Source organism: Gossypium raimondii, chromosome 11 (genome assembly GCF_025698545.1).
Source record: "Gossypium raimondii isolate GPD5lz chromosome 11, ASM2569854v1, whole genome shotgun sequence".
NCBI lineage: Eukaryota > Viridiplantae > Streptophyta > Magnoliopsida > Malvales > Malvaceae > Gossypium > Gossypium raimondii.
This window is the reverse complement of record NC_068575.1, coordinates 577,961-604,003: the sequence shown is the minus strand read 5'-3', so window position 1 is coordinate 604,003 and position 26,043 is coordinate 577,961. Positions and strand designations below refer to the sequence as shown.

The 26,043-nt window shown below is 29.5% G+C and overlaps 1 long non-coding RNA gene and 1 other non-coding gene across 6 annotated transcripts; both read left to right on the top strand.

Annotated features, from left to right (window-relative positions):
• Positions 1 to 8,345: 8,345 nt before the first annotated feature.
• Positions 8,346 to 13,965, top strand: LOC128034600 (uncharacterized). 4 transcript variants are annotated; one of them, XR_008190691.1, is made up of 9 exons: positions 8,346 to 8,360; positions 8,551 to 8,891; positions 9,815 to 10,207; positions 10,289 to 10,373; positions 10,678 to 11,520; positions 11,962 to 12,516; positions 12,635 to 12,685; positions 13,040 to 13,094; positions 13,788 to 13,965. It is a non-coding gene; the product is annotated as an uncharacterized LOC128034600 (long non-coding RNA). The 4 variants fall into 4 exon arrangements; XR_008190689.1 differs by lacking the exon at positions 13,788 to 13,965 and having other exon boundaries at positions 10,678 to 11,272; positions 11,384 to 11,520; positions 13,040 to 13,382; XR_008190690.1 differs by lacking the exon at positions 13,788 to 13,965 and having other exon boundaries at positions 9,950 to 10,207; positions 13,040 to 13,382.
• Positions 13,966 to 20,344: 6,379 nt separating this feature from the next.
• Positions 20,345 to 24,153, top strand: LOC105761745 (uncharacterized). 2 transcript variants are annotated; one of them, XR_008190693.1, is made up of 4 exons: positions 20,345 to 20,675; positions 21,070 to 21,201; positions 22,493 to 22,547; positions 23,467 to 24,153. It is a non-coding gene; the product is annotated as an uncharacterized LOC105761745 (transcript). The 2 variants fall into 2 exon arrangements; XR_008190692.1 differs by having other exon boundaries at positions 20,361 to 20,675; positions 21,070 to 21,187.
• Positions 24,154 to 26,043: the final 1,890 nt, after the last annotated feature.

Below are 26,043 nucleotides of genomic sequence, written 5' to 3'. Positions count from 1 at the left end.
GGAGGTTGGAGAAATCAAAAATGGCTCAACTCTCATTGTTGAGAATCAAAGGGTGTTTTGCATTTGCAGCAAAATACACGGAACTTATTTGATTTGATGCACTTTGGATTTCAATATTTACTTTTCTCTATTTAAACTATTTGGTTTTGGGTTAAAAAAGAACTATATGGATATTTGGGTGTTTTGCAATCATTTATATTATATGATTTTTGAGACATTGATATATTTCATCACCATGTGCTATATATATATATATGAAATTGTGTTAGTTATTTTACCTTGTTTATTAAGTGTCAGATTTGAGTGTGAGTATTGAAAATAATTATGTATCCAATATGGTAAACTTAGTTTTTTTAAATTTTTCCATATATTTAAAAGATCCTTAAATGTTATACCCTTATCTATGTGACAGACACGAGTACTTCATTTATTACTTATTTTTCTTAGTTATTTTTTAATACTAATTTTCCAATTTATTAAATATAGTTAATAGTCTTATCAGTTTAGATGAGTTTAGATAAATTAAGGCAACCTATGCAGAGATTGAATTTAAACGCAGATGTAGAGGTAAGAATTAAAAATCACTATTAAAAGCATTAAGTTAAAAATTATATGAAATACCTGTTTTAAATTATTTCATATTTATGAAGCTATTAAAAGTAAGGGCAAATTTTATTAATAGTCACACAATTATTAGTAAATTTAATTTTGGTTGTTCAATTATGAAAAGTTATAAAATGGTCTTTCAATTATTAGTAAATTTATTTTTTGGTCACTTATCTATGAAAAGTTATAAAATATCACTCAACTAGTCAATTTCTTCTTTTTTGGTGACTGTTGGCTAATGCAAAAATGAAAATACCCAAAAATCCAATATAGTTTTTTCTTTTTTTGGCAAAAAAAATCCAAAATAGTTGGGTGACTAAAAAATGGTCAAAATAGTAATTATACATTAGATGAAAGAATAAATTGGTTCTTCTATTAAAAGTTTCATTCATTTCTATTGTTAAAAATTAGTTCACATACGTCAACATGAGGTACACATGAAATGTCACGTGTCATTATTTGGTTGTTTTGTTAGTCATATCATCTTTTAACAATAGAAATGAGTGAATTTTTTAATAGAAAAAAATTTATTTTATGGACTAATTTACCTATTTTTTAAGTAGGGGCAAAATGTAATCTAACAAATTTTGATATAGGCTATCAATCCACACACGAGCAGGAATAGGAAACTTTTGGTATACCATTAGCCAATGATTTCCACTAGAAATATTGGTACCACATAAGATATTTTGGTATAGTGTTACAAATTTTGGATGAATTAGAAGAGAAAGATAAAGTTTTAATAACAACGCGATTAGCACGTAAAAATACTTAGAACAGTGAACGCCCTATCTATAAAGTAAGGAAACCAAATCCTCTATATCTTGATTCAACAGTAATAAGCTTTTGACATTCTGGAAAAAGCTAAAGGAACAAATATAGAAAACAAAAAATTGTGAGAATGACGTCCGTTGACCCGTTTGTGTCCCCCCGGATCTGCATGTTTTTGTTGGAAGGCGTAATATGCATTTTGGTCCTCCATTGTCTGTCAGACGTGTGATTTGGTCCTTAATTCAGTTTTAATTAATATAATTTGATTCTGATTTAATTTTAATTTAGTCTATTTCACTTTTCTGATATTTTGTGTGTGTGTACATTTGTTGAAAAGAGGAAAGCCTCTAATTTTGTTCTCAACTGTCTCAACCAAATCAAATCGCATGAAATGACTCGTGCGATCTAATGCTCGAGACATTATGAAAAGTACCAAGAAATCAAGAGTGAATACGAGGACGACAAATTAACAGAAGATGAGGTGAAGTGGAGATTACTAGAATTAACAGAGAAGCTTAAGAAACTAGAACAACAATGATCAAAAGAGGTGCATCAATGTTTGAAACTCAAAGAAAATGCTAAGTTTGATTTCAAGATCTTAAACTTGTGGTTTTTTGAGGACTTGGATAAAGTAAGGGATTGTCTAAGCTATGGTATATGCGCATGCACACTTCTTATTGATATTAACCTATATAGCCCCTTTGGCTAGATGGGAAAATTTTCTTTTAGGCCCTCATAAATTAAAACATTAAATCCAAGTCTTTTACCCTTTTAATTAAATGGAATAATTGCCTTTTGGCCCTATGAAAAGTTAATAATTTAATCTAAGCTTATTTTGGATTTGGTTTTTTAATAGTGTTAACAGGTAAATCTAAATTTTCAATGATTTGATTTTTTTACACTTGTTTGATAATCCAAAATAAAAACAATCTAATAGAATCTTTTATACAAAAAACAAAAAGTGTGAAAAATTATAAATAAGTAAGAGCTATTTATCACTTAATAGAGAATATTTCCAATTAATTCAATTTTATTTTATTTATTATAATATTATATTATGCTATAAAACTTTAGGTTTAAAATTTGACTTTTATTTAGAATAAGGTGAAATATTTAAAATTGAGGATAAAATTTAGAACATAACTTTTATAATTTAATATTTATATTTATCAAACAGATTTTACAACTTAAACTTTCAATACCTATTTTTCAACACTTATTTTTTAATATTTAATTTTAAATTTATCGAATAATACCTAAATTCCTAAAATTAGAAGTAGAATGACTAGATTTTAAGTTTACAAAAATACATCTACTTATGAAAATACTCAAAAATCTAAGATAGTTAGGTAACTAAAAAAAATAGACAAATTAATCATTTTATGTTAAACCAAAGAATAAATTAGTTCTTCTGTTAAGAGTTCCATTCATTTCTACTCTTAAAATTTAATTCATGTACATCAATATGAAGTACACATGACATATCACGTGTCACTATTTGATTATTCTATCAGCCATGTCAACTTTTAACAATAGAAATGGATGAAATTTTTAACAGAAATGATCAATTTACTCATTAATCTAATGCACAGAGACTAATTTACCTATTTTTTAGTAGAGTAGGAAAAATACAGTCTAACACTTAATATGAGGACCTCCATAGTAATTTTACCAATAAAGACATTTGTCCTTGTGCACTAGCAAAAAGACAATTTCTACTATTTTATTAGATTACTTGAGCAGGGGTATGTTCAACTACTTTTCAAATTTTCTCTTATGTTCTGAGGAAGCTGGTCATATCATAAATGTATATCTAAATATGTGTCGGCACATGTGTCCAAAACTTCCTAAATCAGGTTAGGTTGATTATAAAGTAAAAAATTTGAAGGTTAAAATAAGTTTTAAGTAGTTACACATTTTGCATATTTAGAATTTAGTCTTCTTAATTTTACTTTCAAAAGTAAAGTTCTCTACTTTTCGAGTTTAAAATTTTAATTATTGTAATCGTTGAAATTATAAATTTCTACGACAAATATAACAGTAAATTAAAATATAGAGCAGTAGGGTCAAATCCACAGAGACCTAATTTTGCCTTTTCTTGTGACCAGATTCGCAGTTGCGGTCATAGTCATGCCCAAATTTGATGGGTAGTAGTGCTGAAAAAAAAATAAGAGGTTTAAATTGATTAAGATAATAAAATAAGGAAATATGAAATGTAATAAAATAAAACAAAAACAATTTTAAAAATGCAAAAATAAATTTAAGAAAATAAAATAAATTGGTAAATGAAATATTTTTAAGCTTAGCCTTAGCCACGCCAATTTGTTCGATGGATTTTGAATACAACAACGCCGACTCAACTTTCCAACTGTACGCCAAACAATTTCAACCCAACCCATACTTTTTGAGTTTAAATTGAATCAGCTTTGAGGGACGAATTTGTACTATCCCATATACCGGAGAGATAGCGAATATCAAATTGAAAGATTCTTTTAGTAGGCTCGTATCTCATGATTGTTTTGTTAGAGCAATTTTAGGGCTAAAGCCAAAAAGGGTTTAGCTAATAATGGAAAGAATCATGCTTGAAAATAAATGGTTTAAATGGAATTCTGGAAAGTATAAAGGCAAAAAAAAACTGCAAAATTGAATGGCAAAGAGGCAGGAGATGAAAAAAATAGAGAATTTATTAAATGCTAAAGGCAAAATGTATTCGATTGGTTGTAACTACTAGGTATTTATATACATTTTTAGTGCTAAAATTTAGCACGATTTTTTCTAAATATTATCACTAAATATTATCACTAAATAATTGAAATTTAAAATCAATTTAAACTAATTCTGAGTTGTAACAATATAAAAATCCTTCAATCTTTATCCAGCCACTTTTAAAAAAAATCTTCAACCCTTCAATCTTTATTCAATCATCTTTGAATCTTCAATCTTTCAATCAAGCCCTCCTCTTTGCTTTTTGTTCCAATTTAGCCCTTTTTTTGTAAGAGTTTGAATTCAGCACAACAACTTCATTCCCGATAATAAAAATCCAAATTTAATAGCATTTTATTTGATAATTAGCCAAAAATAAATATATTAAAAATATGAATTTATCTTCCTATCAATTTTTTTTTATCAAGCATTAAATAATTAATGGAAAATTAATGTAATAACTTTTAAAATTAACATAATAGTAACTTTAACCTTTTAATATTTTTATATTATATCAATTTAGTCTTGATTCTAAAAATCTAATTCTCAATATTCATACATCGTGTATTTGATCTTTTTACATATTTGTTTTTCGTTGTGACCCTTTCACCTAAAAAGTTTTTAAAAAAAATTCATCAACTAAATTTGATTGAAAATATATTAAAATGAAAACACCCAAAAATTAAATATAATAATTTCCGTATTTTCTCATTGTATTAAATTTAACCCTCCATGTCACAAAAAAATGCAAAGAAAAACTAAATTACATAATGTATAAATATTGAGAGTTAAAATTTCTATTATACCGATTTTAGAAGCTGTCAAGTTAACCTCCGTTAGTAATTTAAAGACCAGTAACTAAACAAGAAATAATTGAATAATTAAATAATTATTTTGTATCTTTCCATAATTAGGTGATTAAGAAAAACTTATCAATAATTAAGTGACCTTTGATAACGATACCTTACCTAAAAATACAATGAAAGTGACTATACACGGAGGGGAGGACTACCGACATAAAAAATAATGCATTGTATCGAGAGCTGTTTCCAGCTTTTTTGGGTCACTCCATTAGAAGAAAAAGCAACAGCCATAGTATCCAATGACCCACTTGCATTCTTCTATAATTAGACCCCCTCCAATGAATACTCTTCAGCAAGCAGGCGACCTTTTCTCTCCTCTTAACGGTAGGTACTACTAGGTTTACTTATTCATTATCTCTCTTGCTTCGATTTTCCTGAATTTCTTGAGAATATTCTGTTTCATATAATTTTGCTTCAATGATTTGCTTCTTCTTAATTTATATCTGAATGTTCGATTGTATTGTTTTTTTATTCAACGATTTCTTCTGATCCAAGTTAAAATTTTCACATTTCTGTGCAAGATGAGCAACGGTGACAGTCATTGGAATGATGAAGATTGGAATCTAATTTTGCCTTTTTTTCTTGTGACCAGATTCATTGTCGCGGTCATAGTCATGCTCAAATTTGATGGGTAATAGTGCTGAAAAAAAAAAGAAATGAAAATGGAAGGCTTAAATTGATTAAGATAATAAAATAAGGAAATAAGTGTAATAAAATAAAACAAAAATAAATGCAAAAATAAATTTAAGAAAATAAAATAAATTGGTAAATAAAATATTTTTAAGCTTAGCCTTAGCCTCGGTGTACTCCAATATTGAATCTATCTTTAAGACAAAATTTCACTTCCAAGCGATAAGCTGGTTATAGCAATCGAGGATCCTTCAAACCACCAACTCTTCCTTTCATAGTCGATCCCAATATCACCTGCAAATTGACCCTTGTCAAATTTCCAACTACATGACACGTAACCTATAATATATATGGTATGCATATTTCTTATCATTCATATTAACCAACATAACAAAGTCTATCTTTTAATCATTTAACTTTAAAATGTTATAAAATGATCATTGTACTATTTGAAAATTTTCATTTAAGTCACTAGATTGTTAAAATGGTCACTATATCGCTTTCTCTATTTACACCGCCGACACCAATCAAAAGTTTAATCTCCTTCCCATTTTCTTCTAAAATGTATACTTATTAATAGTTCAATGACCGTAGGTGTATTTTATCATAAATCAAATTATAATTATTTCATCTTTCCGCATGCAATTTGCTTAGTTTTTTTCTTACACCTAGTAATCATTTTCAGCTATATTATTTGAATTTGAGTTTGAACATCAGATACACATTCATGCTCGATACACTCTGACACATTGAATGATCATATCCAATTCTTTTATTTGAATATGTGTTGATATATTATTCATTTATAAATCACTTTATAATTACAATTTCTTTTCTCAATCACAATACTTGACCTAGCAAAAAGTCATTCACAATTATGTTATATGATTTTAGATCTAAGCATCGAATCTGAATTAAGTAGTACGTGCATGGTTCGGATGTTATTTACGGCCTTCGTTTTACTACGACAAGTTTCTTTACTCGATTATATTATGAGCATCCAAACTTTATATGGTATTCAATGATCAAGTATACAATAGTGTCTTCTCATATTGAAGTAAACAACTTGTATTGTTCTCAAGGGTAAAATTAGAAAAACAAATTTAGGGACAAATTATAGTTTTACTATCGTAAAAATATACAATTTAATTATGATTCCTCTCAAAAAAAATTGAGCGTGTCTAAGAGTGATGTATTCGAAAATGGCATGAAGTTAGTAATGATAACAGGGCTCGCTAATTAGATGGGAAGCAAAAGGTGAGAAAAACTAGAAATGATTGTTTGAGTCCTTCACCTTTGGGTTATGTCAAGATCTATCCCAACCCAAAGCGCTTTTGAGTTTAAATTGAATCAACTTTGAGAGCAATTTGTACTATCCCATTTACCGGAGAGATAGCGAATATCGAATTGAAAGATTCTTTTAGTAGGCTCGTATCTCATGATTGTTTTGTTAGAGCAATTTTAGGGCTAAAGCTAAAAAGGGTTTAGCTAATAATGGAAAGAATCTTGCTTGAAAATAAATGGTTTAAATGGAATTTTGGAAAGTATAAAGGCAAAAAGAAACTGCAAAATTGAATGGCAAAGAGGCAGGAGAGGAAAAAAATAGAGAATTTATTAAATGCTAAAGGCAAAGTGTATTCGATTGGTTGTAACTACTAGGTATTTATATACATTTTTAGTGCTAAAATTTAGCAAGATTTTTTCTAAATATTATCACTAAATAATTCGAAATTTAAAAATCGAATTTAAACTAGTTACAGAGTTGTAACAATATAAAAAAATCCTTCAATCTTTATCCAGCCACTTTTAAAAAAAAATCTTCAACCCTTCAATATTTATTCAATCATCTTTGAATCTTCAATCTTTCAATCAAGCCCTCCTCTTTACTTTTTGTTCCAATTTGGCCCCCTTTTTTTTGTAAGAGTTTGAATTCAGCACACTAACTTCATTCCTGATAAGAAAAATCCAAATTTAATAGCATTTTATTTGATAATTATCCAAAAATAAATATATTAAAAATACGAAATTATCTTGCTATCAATTTTTTTTATCAAGCATTAAATAATTAATGGAAAATTAATGTAATAACTTTTAAAATTAACATAATAGTAACTTTAACCTTTTAATATTTTTATATTATATCAATTTAGTCTTGATTTACATATTCATACATCGTGTAATTTGATCTTTTTACATATTTGTTTTTCGTTGTGACCCTTTCGCCTAAAAAGTTTTTAAAAAATAAATTCATCAACTAAATTTGATTGAAAATATATTAAAATCAAATATAATAATTTCCATATTTTCTCATTGTATTAAATTTAACCCTCCATGTCACAAAAAAATGCAAAAGAAAAACTAAATTACATAATGTATAAATATTGAGAGTTAAAGTTTCTATTATACCGATTTTAGAAGCTGTCAAGTTAACCTCCCGTTAGTAATTTAAAGACCGGTAATTAAACAAGAAATAATTGAATAGTTAAATAATTATTTTGTATCTTTTCATAATTAGGTAACTAAAAAAAACTTATCAATAATTAAGTGAATAGTAGTGAAATTGTAATAATACAATGAAAGTGATTACACACAGAGGGGAGGACTACCGACATAAAAATAATGCATTGTATCAAGGAGACCTGTTTCCAGCTTTTTTGGGTCACTCCATTAGAAGAAAAAGCAGCAGCCATAGTATCCAATGACCCACTTGCATTCTTCTATAATTAGACCCCCTCCACTTTGTAATCTTCAGCAAGCAGCCGACACTTTCTCTCTTCTTCTCTAACAGTAAGTACTACTACTAAGTTTACGTGTTCATTATCATCTCTTGCTTTGATTTTCTTGGATTTCTTGAGAAGATTTTGTTTCATATAATTTTACTTCAATGATTTGCTTCTTCTTAATTTATATCTGAATTTTCGATTTTATTGTTTTTTTATTCAACGATTTCTTCTGATCCAAGTTAAAATTTTCCCAGATCTGTGCAAGGATGAGCGACGATTACAGTTTTTGAATGACGAAGATTTGAGTATCTTCAAAATGTCTATGATCCGATATCCGAGGTCGCGAAAGTACGACCATTGTTGTCAGAAGAGATCAACCCGTCGATGTCGAGTGGAAGCAAAAAAAGAAACCGTGATTTAGATCCCGGTAACTCAAGAAGCTAATGGAAAAGTCGGGAAGAAACAACGCCGGTGTCCGCGAACCTTTTATGCCGGTGAATCATCAACTTCCCGGCTACAAGAATGTTTGAAAGGGAAAACCGTGGCGGGAATGGCGAAGGTTTACAAGGATCGAATTAGCAGGCGTATAAAGAACGTAAGTTTCTTAAATAAATTCACGTTATTATTATGGGCAAATTCAGCAAAAGGTCACTAAACTATTAGTAAATAAATTTTTTGGTCACTTAACTCCAAAAGGTTACAAAATAGTCAATGAACTATTTAAAAGTTATCATTTAAGTCATTGGAATGTTAAAATCAACAATTGTACCAACCAGAATCTCTCATTTCCTTTATCTTTTACAATTTAGTTTGTTTTTCTCAAATGACTTTGAAAATTACAAATCTGTAAACAAAAATTCAAATAGTTTTCTTCTTTGTTTTTCTACTCGCTTATGAGTACTGATTTGTTATCCCAATCGTCAAATCGTCGCTTGGAGCTCGCTAGCTGACCTTAAAAAAAAAAACTTAAAATCCTAGTAACTTAAATACAACTTTTGAATAGTTTAGTGACTTAAATAAAAACATTCAAATGATTTAGTGACTATTTTGTAATTATTAGTAAGTTTACCCTATTGTTATTCACTTTATATATATTACGGGTAAATTAGAAAAAAACTGTTTTTGAAAGTTAATTAGGATTTAAGCAGTTTTTATTTTCTAGGAAATAAACTAAATTTGGAGAAAAACGTGTTTAAATTTGGAGAGAAACAACATGTTTAAAAGGCTTTTTAATGTGTTTTTTTTAACAACTTATAACACATTAGATTTTTTTTTTGGGGTTAGATAGATAGATTTTAGTATTTTGTGTTTGAGTCTCCGGTTTGATTCTTTTTACACATCTTTATTTTTCATTTAATGTTGTTTTAATTTTTTAAAATTTTAATTAATAATTAATTTTTTAAAATAATAAATTTGGGAAAAATAGCCTAAATCCCTAATTAACTTTTAAAAAGGGCCCTTCCTTTTTTCTAATTTAACCTATATAAAACATCTAATAAGGTTTTTTTTTTTTCCTAGGAGAAAAGGTGAGGATGATCTTCACCTCGGAAGAGAATAATACTTTATAATAGATGCATTTTGAAAATCTTTGTATCAACAATACGTATGCATTGTTTCGTATCTCTTGCTTTCTGTATATTTGGTAAAATGAAGGACAAGGAAGCAGACAAGGACGTTATTATAAGGATAGTTCGTAACATGATGGCCATTAATGCCTCTCATCTCTTACCACGAGTTTTCGGCTCCCTCGAGCAAATCACAACGCAATGGCCAATTCGACCTGACCTCCAACGTATGAAGCAAAAGATTCAAGAAATCGAGAAGGACGACAGTTCAACAGACGAGGCAAAACGAAGAATATTCGTTGAAGTAGAATATGAGTTGGAGAGAATAGATCAAGAACGGCTAAAGGTACGCTAAATTTTACGAATTTTTGATTACTTAGTTCCTATATTCCAAGTCTCCAATATAACTTTGTAGTTTGATTTTCAGGATTCAACAAAAGCAGGGAACCTTGATGCAGTCTTCACGGTATGTATATTCAACAAAAGCAGGGAACCTTGATGCAGTCTTCACGGTATGTATATTCGAATTTAAGTGGGATGATCAAATTTAGTACTTTTATCTAAATATATAAATCAATAATGTCTTTCCTCATTACTAGACTTCTTTTCAGACCTAACAAAAAGTCATTTTCAACTATTTTACTTTATTTCAGATTTATTGGATGTGGGTTTGTATCTAATATGAGTATGTTTTTTGTTGTTGAATCTAAGTAATATATATGTATTTGAAACTATAAACATGAAAAGAATAATGCATATCTTAATTCATCAAGCTATTTGTTTCCATTATTTATTTTCATTTCTCTTAAATTTCAGGATTTTAGCATGGGGACTCTACAAAAGAGGTACCATATACATGCATATATACATATGTGCATGCATAGATTGCATATGATTCATGTTTTCAATATAATGCATATTATATGATAGAATACATAAAAATGTAAAATTAAAATTCATGTTGTTTTATATTTTTCAAATACATATCACATCATTCTTATAAATTATAACCTGTTTTTTTTTTTTAAATTGTTCTAGCTAGCTTTCTTCAGCATGTCTGTGGCTGATGTCGACGAAACTACAGCAACTAATCATCTTATTATTGTTGATGAAGATCAAGATCAGCATCATGGAAGTTTGCTAACTCCTCAAGTGTTACACTCTAATTTTAGCGATCTGAAAAACCAACCTTACGACAAAACGCAACAGTTATGCCACCTTCATATCACCTACGACCGCGGCTCGCCACACCATTGAGCACACTTTCATCATGAGCTGCCTCCACTAAAAGTGCTTGAGATTCTTCAACTGTGCAAGTCACCTACATTGTCATGCCATCAATCTACAAGATTACATCAGCGTCGCTACAAAGAGATAGGATGTGACCCTACCGCCAGCAAGATACTTACACGTAACATCACTTATGTCTCATATATAAACTTTCTCACCTTGAAGGAGGGATGATCCTCACTCCCTCACTCTCTTCTCTCTCTTATTATCCTTCATCACATTATCACAACAGCTCTTCGCCTTTCAAGGGTGAAGCACTAGTCACCTCTGTCAACTCTTCCCCTTGTTGATTCCTGATATCAACAACAAATTGTATAATTCAAGTTTTCCTGCGTCTCTAATCCTGCATAGACTCTTGCATTTAAAACAGTAAGTATTGTTGAATCTTCTTAAGCACTAAGATATATATATGTGTGTGTGTGTGTGTTTAGCTACAATGCATATCTTACTTGACTAAGTTGTGGAGAGTCGAAGAAAGGAGGTATGATATGCATATACATAAATACATTTATATTTATAAATTATTGCATTGCACATTAGCTAGCTATTTAACATTTGAGAATTTGGACTTCAAAATATGATTTGGGTATTAAAATAGTGCATGTTATGTGATAGAATACATACAAATGTAACATTTATGATTTTTTATACCCATGAATTTATTAAATGCATGGTAGTAATGAATTTGAAATTCACTTTTTATGTAATCTTATTAAATATCAACTAATTTATATATAATCATACCCACATCATTCTCATAAATATTGACTTGTTTTCTTTCTTCTTCTTCTTTTTTTTGTCTTGCTGCAGCTTTCTTCAACATGGCCATGGCTTATTAGTGCTGTTCAAGATCAAGATCATGGAAGTTTATTTACTTGTGAGGAGTTGCAGTACTCTACTTTTAGTGAATTAGAAAACCAACTCTGTGACAAGGACAACAACGAAATGGATGTTACAGACTTCCATGGCTTAGAACAAGCATTGAACAACATTGGCTGGGATAAAACACCAGACTACCTCAAACCTATTGCGACCCGAATCGAAAATGTTCGTGGAAAAGCTACCGATTTTTGCTATAACGTTATTCAAGTTCAGGTCTGTGCCGCAATCAAAGAGATGGAAGAGGTATCAATTAAGGAATTAAACCGGGACACATTGAAAAAATGGGCAGCGACACTCAACCAGGCTAAGGGATTTGGTTTTGAAGTGGGATTTGCTAACAATCTGTTGCAGAAGAATCTGTGTTCCTACTTTTGTCACTCGAGGAATTTTGGACGAAACTGAAAAAGAAAAACAGGGTTTTGGAAATCAAAGGTGGCTGCTGAGCTCTCATGTTTTGCAGTTGCAGTTGCCGCAAAATCTTTGGTAAGTCACCATTAGAGTTGAGCTTTCTTGCATTTGAGCGTTTTATGTTTACTTTTCTTTAAGACTATGGTTTTTTGGTATGAAATCGTGTGTTTGTATTGTATTTTGCTTTCCAAAGGTGGCTGCTGAGCTCTCATGTTTTGCAGTTGCAGTTGCCGCAAAATCTTTTGTAAGTCACCATTAGAGTTGAGCTTTCTTGCATTTGAGCGTTTTATGTTTCCTTTTCTCTAAGACAATGGTTTTTTGGTATGAAATCGTGTGTTTGTATTGTATTTTGCATTTTATGTTTTGTGATAGATTGATATATATTTTTGATAAGAAGAGGTTTTAAAATTAACCTTAACAAAAATAAACTAAGTCACGACTTAAAAGATAAGCACTCGATCAATAGATAAGAAATTAATTCAAGTTAATAATTATTAGAATTATATAAATTCTAAAACATTGATATATATATATATATAGATATAAGTTTGATTTCATGATCTAAATATTCAATTTAACTTTTAAGCTTGCTTTTCAGGACTTCAACAAAGCAAGGAACTTTGAACCAATCTTCACTGCTAACAATATATATGGTATGCATAGTTCTTATCATTCATATTAACCAACATAACAACATTTTTATTATTAAGTCTATCTTTTAATCATTTAACTTTAAAATGTTATAAAATGATCATTGAACTATTTAAAAGTTTTCATTTAAGTCACTAAATTATTAAAATCGTCACTATATCACATTCTCTGTTCACACCGCAAACACCAATCGAAGTTTTCCTTCTCATTTTCTTCTAAAATGTATACTCTTATTAATAGTTCAATGATTGTAGGTGTAATTTATCCTAAATCAAATTATAATTATTTCATCTTTCCCCATACAATAGGCTTAGTTTTTTCTTTACCTAGTAATCATTTTCAACTATATTATTTGAATTTGAGTTTGAATATCATATACACATTCATGCTCGATACACTCTGACACATATTGAATGATCATATTCGATACTATTATTTGAATATGTGTTGACATATTATTCATTTATAAATCACTTTATAATTACAATTTCTTTCCTCAATCACAATACTTGACCTAGCAAAAAGTCATTCACAATTATGTTATATGATTTTAGATCTAAGCATCAGATAGGAATCCGTAACACAGGCATGGTTCTGGATGTTATTTCCGCCCTTTGTTTTATTAGAGACAAGTTTCTTTGTCCAACTCGATTATATTATGAGCATCAAAACTTTATATGCTATTCAATGATCAGGTATACAATACTGTCTTCTCATATTGAAGTAAGCAACTTGTATTCTTCTCAAGGGCGAAATCAGAAAAAAAAATTTAGAGAACGAAATTAAATTGTAATTTTTATGATAACAAAAATGTAATTTTATCATTTTAATAGTTTATATCTTTATAATTTTTAAAAGATTAAAATTTTTATATTTTTAAGGAAACCGAAATATAATTTTACCTTTACTAATTTTAAATTTTAGAGGATGCTAACCCCTGCCGACCTTAATTGTTCTTAACAAAATGTTCCACCCTTACATGACTTAAAAAGGCAGATTAAATCCCACTAAATTTTTAGAAAAATGTTTGTTTTCATATGTTGCAAGAACCTAAGGTACAATAATATCAATGTACTGATCATGAAATATAATGTGGTGATTGTTCATCTATTCTTTTAGTTATGTCATCAGAGGTTCAATTTCCGCTCATGTGAATGGAACATATTTCATGTCTAGTTGTTTACCTCTTCAAAAAATACTCGGAACGAGTGAATTAGTTACTACTACCAATAATAAATATCTTGGATTTGAACAAAAAATAATAACAAAGGACCTGAGACGGTTAGGTCAGTTCAACAAGTGCAGCTATTCACTTTTCTTCATATTGTATCGAAGAAAACCCTACTTTAAGAAACGTGTATGTATCTTATACTATATTTAAGATTTTAATTGAGATGGTGCCATTATTGATCAATTAGACATCAATTTAATTGGGAAATACAAAAATCTATATAAATCAATGTAAATCCATTCATGGTAGGACTTCAATATAGACTACCATGATCTTCAAAATATTAATTTTACCATTTCAATTAAAAATTTATTTTTTTATTTTTTATTATAAATATGCATTTAAATAATATTTTTCTAGATATTATAAGCATGTCATAATTTGATGTGTATACACACGTGTGTTTGTAATATGTATTAAACATAAACTACTTTCATTTGGGATCCATAAATTAGAATATTTTCTAGTTTAAAAGAATTTTTAAAGTAATTTTCATCTACATTTTATAATTCATTTTGAAACTCGTGGCAATATTTCAAATAAAATGATGATTTCAAGTGTTAGTAGTGAAAATAAGATGGACACTATAAAATATTTACTTTTTAATTTCATTACATTATAAATTCAATCTTTGTTTTCATTTGACATGAGTCTCAGATTCAAAATTTGGACGACATCTTACTATTTTGCCCTTATACAAAATGTGTATTTGTTGATCGAAAAAGTAACCATTCCAAATAAAACTAAAATAAAGTACTCAATTCTCATTTAAACTCATCTAGTTTGAATTTTAATAGATTTGAAATTAAATCTACTCAAATTCGGAAAAAAAATTCAAATGGTACTAATTACTTGAAATCATCCAACTTCGTATATCTAAAAATCAAAATGTTTTTTTTATTCTTAAAAAGATAAAATGATCTGAACTCATTATGACTCTAAAAAGCATAGTTGTGAAATTATATGGACGAAATCATTTTAACAAATCCAATAGAAACCTTAAAATCGATTGAGCTAATCGATTCTAAATAATGGCATAATATTAAATTTAACATTCTACGTTTATATTTTTGTCATTTTAATCATTATTTTTAAAGGTCGGTCTTCAACCTTTAAGAACAATTAAATTTTTTTAACAAAAATACTAAGACGTTAATTTTTTAATAGTGTTAGCATGACAACCCACGTGGCAGTCCACGTATGATTCATGCTAACATGGTACTGTTTGTTTTATATGTCATCTCTACAAATGATTTAAAATTTATAAAATTAAAAAATTTCTAAAATTTTAAAATATATATTGAAAAATCATAAAAATTCAAAAAAAAAAGCGAAGTACATGTGGATTGCCATGCAAACTTCCATGTTAAAAAATTTATCGTTTTAATTCGTATTTTGTTTAAAAAATAACAATTTAACTTGTTTTAAAATGTTGATAATCAAATTCGACTGTATTTTAAAGGATATGGCCAAATTTAGCTTAAAAATAGAATGAGGTGTAAATTGACAAAAATATAAATATTGGGGACTAAATTTAACATTACGCCGCAAATAACAAAATAACTACCTGGTAGAAACCTAAAACCTTGGTATTCCGCCGTCTTCCTTCGCTATTTGTTCTCTGTTTGCAAAAACCCTAATCTTGGACCCAATAACACAATATGCATATACATAAATATATTTATATTTATACATTTCTCTATGGCTATACGAAGATGAAAATCTCACGAAGACATAGGTACAAATGTATCCTGAAAGCGATCCACTATCCTATACGGAGGTGAAAACCTCACAAAAGAATAGTTTCTCACTCCCACTTAAAAGGGTAAAATTGACCGATTATGCGATGCAATATGCAAAGATATACCAAGAGACTTGAATCAAAAAGCAAACATGAACAAAATGATGAAGACGGTAACAAAAATGTATGAAATGCAGTGAAAAGATCGTAGATTTAAACCAAGTTTTCAATTTTCGACAAAAAGACAAAAAAAATCAACTCGTGGCTTGACTCTCTTTTTTAAGTCCCCAATGGAGTCGCCAAGCTATCGAAACCTTTTTTTTTTTTAAAAGGGTCGACCTTTATTTTGAAATTAAAATGGAGTCGCCACCAATCCTTTTTATTTAGGTGTGATCGGATCACCTCATAATTTAGTCATTTTAAGAAAAGTTTAAATTTACTAAAACAATAAATTTTTTTGGTCTACAAAATCCAAAAAACGGGTTCGGGAGTCGGTTACGCATGAAGAAAGATTAGCACCCTCGATACGCCCAAAATTGGTACCTAGTTGATTACTTAATGTCTTAATGTCGAAAGTTGAAATTTTGAAAAGAAGTTAAAATACAATCCCTCTTTTATTAATGTTAATTTAAAAAAAAAACGCTTGAATTAAATTGAAACGAGCATCAAAGGCCCTCTCGTCCTACGATAACAAAATACCACATCCCGTAAGTTAGGATGCAACATTTGAACCCTCGAGAATAAGCTTGCCTTTAATTTTTATTGAAATTTCACGTATTTTAAGAATTAAAAGAATATTTGGCTATTTAGGTTTAACGAGAAAATCGAAACCCCGTAAGTTAATATGCGATTTCTCGATTCTCCAAAATGCGAAATATTATCGATTTTAAAATACTTCCCTTTTTATGAATTTGGGTGAAAGTTGATGAAATATCCAAAAATAATATACGTGTAGGTTATTCGACTATATTTTAAAAGAAATCGTTTAAAACTCTAAAAGGATCATGCGTGGCTAATAATGATAGTGTAACATACATTTGAAGTAACAATGACATAACGTGCATAATAAAATATAACATACATAGCATTAATATTAATAAATCATAAAGTCAATACGCATAAACGATAATACTCATAATAATGCAAATGAAAATATAATAACAATAATAATAACAATGACAATAATAATAAATCTAAATTTTGAAAGTACATAAAAGTAGTAAATGAATAAATCAAAAGAAATAAAATGACAATGACAAGGGCAAAATAAAATAAACAAGTTAATTTAAAAAGAATTAGTAAATGAATAAATAAGAGCTAATACACATTTGGTTTAAAAGAAATCAATTAAATAAATAAATAAACTATTAAACAGAATATTAAATAAACTTTTTTAAATAAATAAATAAAGTAAATAAAAAAGTCCAAATTTAAAAGAATAAGGACTTGATTGCCGTTAAAATGAAATTTAGGGTCCAAATTTAAATAAAAAAATGCAAGGATATAAAAAGGGGATTAAATTGGAACCTAAATAAAATTTCAGGGAAAGCGTTCAAAATAACAAAAATAGAATAAGGGACTAATTCGAAATTCACTGAAAATACCAGGGAGCAAAAGAGAAAATGTCCCAGGTCCCTTGTGCTCAGCGCTTTATCCAAGGGGTCAAAATGACGCACAAATAAAATTATGGGGCAAATTTAAAAAAACAAAATGGAACCAAAATAATAAAACGGAAAAGGTGGAAGGAATTCCATGGACATTTACCCACTTTCGAAAACACGCGGATCTCCCCCAGGCGGGTCGGGTCGCGAGTTGCCCAAAAACGACGCCGTTTGGCTCCTGAGGGGGGCCAAATGAAACTACGTCGTTTCATACTATTATAAAACCCCTAAGTTAAAAAAAAAATCTGACAAGGAACTCATAGCCTCTCTCCCTCTCCTCTTCTCCGGCCAATAGGGCCACCGGCGTAGCTCCACCGTTGGCGGTGGTCTGGACCACGCCAAATCGTTTTTTTTAACATTTTTTTATCCGAAGGTGAAGCCTTCCTAAGACAAAAGAGAAGGAGCCTTGACCCCTGTTAGTTCGATTTCAACGCCGGAGAAGGGGCTGCCGACGACGAAACCGCAAGGTGGTTCAGGTGAGCCTTTTCCTTTTTATTTTCGTATATAAAAAAAATAAAGAAATAGAAACTTAAGAATAAAATAAAATAGGAATATAAAATGAAAATCACCTTAAACTTATAAACTTAATCTATTTTGTTTTTGTTTTTTTTTTTTTTTTTTTTTTGTATTTGAATTTGAATTTGTTTCCGAAAAAAGTCAGAAAAACATACATTGATATTTCATGGCTTTTATAGCCGATTTACAAAACAAGTATTCGAGTTTGTTGCTATTTGTTTCTTCTTTTATAGCGGTTCCAATAAGCCTTCTACGAGCTCTTGTACCTTTTTGCTGAAGAAATTAGCGGTGTCTAACAATTAGACATGCGTCTGTTTTCAAGAGTCGTGAAGACTTTTGTTGAGAATGGGAATGTCTTGACAGATTCCATGGTTGATTCGGTTCTTAAATCTTTGACGAGTGTTGGTAGACTCAGGGAATACAACAAGGTTCTAAAAGTATCGCAGGAGAATGGGTTTATAACCAGCGGTAATTTACAGTCGAAAATTACTTTTAGACTTGCTAGTGCTGGTAAAAAAGATGAAGCATCTGAGTTTATAGCATCAAATACTGATTTAGATCACAAAGCATGGGCGTCTTTCATCGAAGGATGTTGTGCTGCCGGTGATCTCGAAACAGCATCAACTTATTTCGAAAACATGGTTGAAAAAAATGGGGTTTCCCATGCCAGCTATGCTTTTAACTGGTTGGTATATTCGTATTGCAGTAGGAAAAGAGCAAAGGATGCTTGTGAGAATCAGTTAAAGCCATGGCATGATACTTACAAGGAATTGATAAGGAAGTTATTAGCTCAAGATGGATTTAAAGATGCATTGAGTCTCTTCGATTTGATTAAAAACGATGGTTTTCCCCCCTTTATCGATCCTTTTATCGAGTATGTTTCAAGGATCCGGTAGTAGTGATGATGCTATTACTTTTCTCAAGTCTATGACTTCGCAAAGGTTTCCATCTATGTCGGTTTTCTTCGTGTTTTTGAAGCTTTTTTCAAAGCTTCAAGGCTTTGTTACTCGAATTTAAGTGTGAATGTCAAATATAATTTCATGTTCGACAGATTTTGTTTGTATATTTTGGGAAAGGAATGACAAAAAGTCAGATATGGAATTAGTGCACGCCAAGCAAAGGGACAAAAAGTCAGATATGGAATTAGTGCACACCAAGCAATGGCCAGTGCGACAGAAGGTGGCAGAAATTAGGCAAGACTGCAAAGAAATAGCTAAAAAATATGGTTTAAAAACACCTGGGGCGAAGCAAAGATTGCTCAAAGTAGGAAGCAAGTTGGAGATAACACTGAAAGCACGTGAGGTATGTTAAATTTTTACAAATTTAATTAATTACTCAATCTTAATCTCCACAACTTTTTAATTTGGTTTTTCAGGACTCTAGGAACCCTTTCACTAATATGGTATGTATATAATTTTATTTAATTTAATATTGTCAATTTCATGTTTTTATTTATTGATGCTTCATGAAATTTATGTATTAAAGGAGAAATTATTGTATGGATCCTTCTCATCACATCATCTATGATCTTTTTTTAATTATTTAACGACATTTCAGTAATTTTTCTATGTCATTAACACATATCAAATATAAAATGATCTGAACTCATTATGACTAAAAAAAGTATAGTTGTGAAATTATATGGATGAAATCATTTTAACACATCCAATAGAAACCTTAAAATCGATTGAGCTAATCAGATTCTAAATAATGGCATAATATTAAATTTAACATTCTACATTTATATTTTTTGTCAATTTAATCATTAATTTTTAAAGGTCGGTCGTCAACCTTTAAGAAAAATTAAATATTTTTTAACAAAAATGCTAACTAAGACGTTAATTTTTTAGTAGTGTTAGCATGACAACCCACGTGGCAGTCCACGTATGATTCAATGCTAACATGGTACTGTTTGTTTTATATGTCATCTCAACAAATGATTTAAAATTTATAAAATTAAAAAATTTTTAAAATATATATTGAAAAGTCATAAAAATTCAAAAAAAAACAGCAAAGTACATGTGGGTTTCCATTTATCGTTTTAATTCGTATTTTGTTTAAAAAATAACAATTTAACTTGTTTTGAAAGGTTGATAATCAAATTGGACTGTATTTTAAAGGCTATGGCCAAATTTAGCTTAAAAATAGAATGAGGTGTAAATTGATAAAAAATATAAATATTGGGACTAAATTTAACATTACGCCATAAATAAATAAAAATAACTACCCGGTAGGAACCTAAAACCCTGGTATTCCGCCGTCTTCCTTCGCTATTTGTTCTCTGTTTGCAAAAACCCTAATCTTGGACCCAATAACACAAACAGAAAGAATCCCAAATCAGAAAATGGTGATGAAGGTGAGACATCCATGGAGATTTCTTCTTTTCCGAAATTACCCTCGTCGATCTCCACTCCGTATTTCCGCCATATCTCAGGTACTCATTCCCTCACCTCCTATTGTTCACTCCGTCAACAACATTGCTTTTTTAAATTTTTAGAGAGGTAGTTAAAATCTAAAGCTTTCCGTGATGGAAGTTGGCCTTATTTAAATTCCATCTCAATTCCTTCGTTTCTTCAGTTTTACTCTTCGACACCTGAGCCTTCTCTCTTTTTTCTTCACTGCATTAGAAGTACGTATGGTTGAATTTACTGATTCAGTATCATATCGTGTTTTGATTCTGCATCATTTCTTTACTTTGAGTTAATATCATTCCATATGGTTTTGTTTTGCTGATTTGTAAGAAGATTTTGATGCCTTTCACCTGCAAATCGTTTGCGTTTTTCTGTTTTTTTGGTTTCAATGATTTGATCTAATCCAAAATTTCTTAGATCCGTGCCAAGATGAGCTTCGTTAACTCGTTAACTCGCCATCCTCCGATGTTTTACATGACATTGACAACCTCCTGAATGATAGTATGCCACCAGCAATCAATCGCATCTATCAAGAGTAAGAGATCCCAAGTGAGAACTAATTTTTTTATTTAATTTAATGATGATGTATTTATAATTTACTGATAGTACATTAAAATTATATATGGACAGTACATAAAAAAAATTATTACTTGTAATAATTCTCTTTTCTTTTCTGATGCAGTAGATTTATTTTTAGAGGTTTAACTATTTTACTTGAATATCAAATATAAAAATTATGCCTAACATATACATGTTCAATTTTTCTGAATTTTTAATGCATTTAGAAGAATTTGGAAGGCCATATTTGATATTGCTACATTATTTTTAAGTCACATTATAATCATAATTTCTTTTTCACTATAGTTGTGTTTTAGACTTAGCAATATGGGTTCATGTATCTTTAAAGTTTTCTTTTCTTTTTCTTAAACTTAATGTCTCATGTCATTCTTGAACTTAATATCATATCTTGCTTAATACATTGCATTATATGCTCTCTCTTTTCTTCACTGCAATGGAAGAATGTACAGTTGAATTTACTAATTCAATACCATATCTTGCTTTGATTTTGCATAATTTCTTTACTTGAGCTGATATGGTTTTGTTTTGCTGATTTCCCGTTGATCTCCAACTTGCTTGCTACTTCGAGCAATCTTTGCTTCGGCCCAGGTGTTTTTAAACCATATTTTTTTAGCTATTTCTTTGCAGTCTTGCCTAATTTCTTCCACATCCTGTCGCGCTGGCCATTGCTTGGCATGCACTAATTCCATATCTGATTTTGCATAATGTCTCATGTCATTCTTAAACTTAATATCATATCTTGCTTAATATATTGCAATACATGCTCTCTTTTCTTCACTGCAATGGAAGAATGTACAGTTGACTTCACCAATTCAATATCATATCTTGCTTTGATTTTGCATAATTTCTTTACTTGAGCCGATATGGTTTTGTTTTGTTGATTTCCCGTTAATCTGCAAACTGTTTGTATTTTTTTGTGATCTAATCTAAATTTCACAGACCCATGCCTCGATGATGAACACTGCTAACATTCTATTGACACAACATGGAGTGACACCAACAACCAATTCGATGAATTTTCAAGATGGAGGGTTCTCAATTGGAAACCTTGAATTATTCGATGATGAACATTGCATTACAGTAAATTCAAGGTTTCCAACTGAGAACCTTCCCTCTTGAAAATTCATCGAATTGGTTGCTGGTGTCACTCCATATTGTATGGAGTTATAACACATTTAAAATCTTAAATATATATTGCTCATTATTAAGTTTGATTTCATGATCTAAATCTTCAATTTAACTTTTAAGCTTGGCTTTTCAGGACTTCAACAAAGCAAGGAGCTTTGAAGCAATCTTCACTGCTAATAATATATATGGTATGCATATTTCTTATCATTCGTATTAACCAACGTAACAACATTTTTTATTATTAAGTCTGTCTTTTAATTATTTAACTTTAAAATGTTATAAAATGATCATTGAACTATTTGAAAGTTTTCATTTAAGTCACTAGATTATTAAAATCGTCACTATATCGCTTTCTCTTTACACCGCCGACACCAATCAAAAGCTTTCCTTCCTATTTTCTTCTAAAATGTATACTTATTAATAGTTCAATGATCGTAGGTGTAATTTATCCTAAATCAAATTATAATTATTTCATTTTCCCCATACAATAGGCTTAGTTTTTCTTTACCTAGTAATCATTTTCAACTATATTATTTGAATTTGAGTTTGAATATCATATACACATTCATGCTCGATACACTCTGACACATATTGAATGATCATATCTGATACTTTTATTTGAATATGTGTTGATATATTATTCATTTATAAATCACTTTATAATTACAATTTCTTTCCTCAATCACAATACTTGACCTAGCAAAAAGTCATTTACATTTATGTTATATGATTTTAGATCTAAGTATCGGATACGAATCCGGAACACAAGCATGGTTCTGAATGTTATTTCTGCCATTTGTTTTACTAGAGACAAGTTTTTTTGTCCAACTTGATTATATTATGAGCATCAAAACTTTATATGCTATTCAATGATCAGGTATACAATAATGTCTTCTCATATTGAAGTAAACAACTTGTATTGTTCTCAAGGGCGAAATCAGTAAAAAAAATTCGATGATTATTTATTAGATCCATTAATTTGTCGAAGACGTGTTGGTAATGAATTTGTCTTTTTAAGTACATCACATTAAATCTCAACAAATACATATGTATAATCATATACATACCATTCTCATAATTTATGATTTTCTATGTTTATTGTTTCAGTTTTCTCCAGATCTTGGTAATGGTCGTTCTGCAAGGTCCCCACCTCTATCTCTGCTTTTAATGATTTGAAAAACCAAATTTATGTACAAGGCAACAAGCAAGTGGAGCCAGAAGATTTCTAAGGTTTACCAGAAGAGTTGAAGAAACTTTGTTGGGGGGAAATTCCAAGCTACTTTCAACCTATTGCGAGCTGAATCGTAAAAGATTTTGCAAAAGTTGGGTTTCGCCATAGTCTGGCTCTAGTTCTGTTTTGTGCTGCAGTAAAAGAGATGGAAGATTTTCTTCCTTAACAAATCATCCGCAAATCCCACCTGAAAACCAACTTCCTTGGCCTTTTTAAGTGTTGCCCCCCACTTCTTCAACGTATCCAAGTCTAATTTCTTAGCTGGAAAATCTTCCATCTCTTTTACGATTTGGACTTGGATACGTTGAAGAAGTGGGGAGCAACACTTAAAAAGGCCAAGGAAGTTGGTTTTAAGGTGGGATTTGCGGATGATTTGTTAAGGAAGAAAATCTTCCATCTCTTTTACTGCAGCAACTATATGATTTTATATTTACTTTTCTCTTAGACTATATGGTTTTTTGGTATGAAATCGTGAGTTCGTATTGTGTTTTGCATCGTGTTATAATTGCATTTAGAATATTTCATATTTTTATAATTTTATTTAAGTCACTAAATTGTTAAAATCGTCACTATATCGCTTTTTCTGTTTACACGTCGACACCAATTAAAAGTTTTCTTTCTCATTTTTTCTAAAACGTATACTTATTAATAGTTCAATGACCGTAGGTGTATTTTATCATAAATCAAATTATAATTATTTTCTTTCCCCATGCAATTGGCTTAGTTTTGTCTTTACTGAGTAATCATTATCAACTATATTATTTGAATTTGAGTTTGAACATCATATACACATTCATGCTCGATGTCAGAGATGTGTTGATATATTATTCATTTATAAATCACTTTATAATTACATTTTCTTTCCTCAATCACAATACTTGACCTAGCAAAAAGTCATTCACAATTATGTTATATGATTTTATATCTAAGCATCGGATACGAATCCGTAGCATAGGCATGGTTCTGGATGTTATTTCTGCCCTTTGTTTTACTAGAGACAAGTTTCTTTGTCCAACTCGATTATATTATGAGCATCCAAACTTTATATCCTATTCAATGATCAAGTATACAATAATGTCTTCTCATATTGAAGTAAACAACTTGTATTGTTCTCGAGGGCAAAATTAGAAAACAAATTTAGGGGACGAAATTAAATTATAATTTTTACGATAGCAAAAATGTAATTTTATTATTTTAATAGTTTATATATTTATAATTTTTAAAAGATTAAATCAAATCTTTATATTTTTAGGAAAACCAAAATATAATTTTACATTTACTAATTTTAAATTTTAGAGTATCTAGCCCCTGTCAGCCTTAATTGTTCTTAACAAAATGTTCCGCCCTTACATGACTTAAAAGGCAGATTAAATCCCACTAAATTTTTAGAAAAATGTTTGTTTTCATATGTTGCAAGAACCTAAGGTACAATAATATTAATGTACTGATCATGAAATATAATGTGGTGATTGTTCATCTATTCTTTTAGCTATGTTATCAGAGGTTCACTCTGAACGAGTGAATTAGCTACTACTACCTATAATAGATATCTTGGTTTTGAACAGAAAATAATAACAATGGACCTGAGACGGTTAGGTCAGTTCAAGTGCAGCTATTCGCTTTTATTCATATTGTATCGAAGAAAACTGTACTGTAAGAAACTTGTATATATCTTATACTATATTTAAGTTTTTAATTGAGATGATGCCATTGATCAATTAGCCATCAATTTAATTGGGAAATGCAAAAATCTATATAAATCAATGTAAATCCATTCATGGTAGGACTTCAATATAGGGTACCATGATCTTCGAAATATTAATTTTACCATTTCAATTAAAAATTTATTTATTTTATATATTTTTATAAATATGCATTCACATAATATTTTAAATAAAATGATGATTTCAAGTTTAGTAGTGAAAATAAGGCGAACACTATAAAATATTTACTTTTAGTTGCTTACATTATAAATTCAATCTTTGTTTTCATTTGACATGAGTCTCAAATTCCATTTTAGACGACACCTTACTATTTTTGCCCTTATATAAAAGGTTTATTTGTTAATCGAAAAAGTAACCATTCCAAAAAACGAAAATAAAGTACTCAATTCTCATTAAACTCGTCTAGTTTGAATTTTAGTAGAAATGAAATCAATTTACTCAAATTCGATAAAAGAAAAAAATCAAACGGTAACTTGAAATCATCCAACTTCATATATCTAAAAATTAAAATGTTTTTTGATTCTTAAAAAGATAAAAATGATCTAAAGTCATCGTGACTCTAAACAAGCATAGTTGTGAAATTATATGGACGAAATCATTTTAACAAATCCAATAGAAACCTTTACATTTTTTATCAATTTAATCATTATTTTTTAAGTTAAATTAGGTCTTCAACATTTAAGAAAAATTATATCATTTTTTAACAAAAATGCTAACTAAGTCCACGTA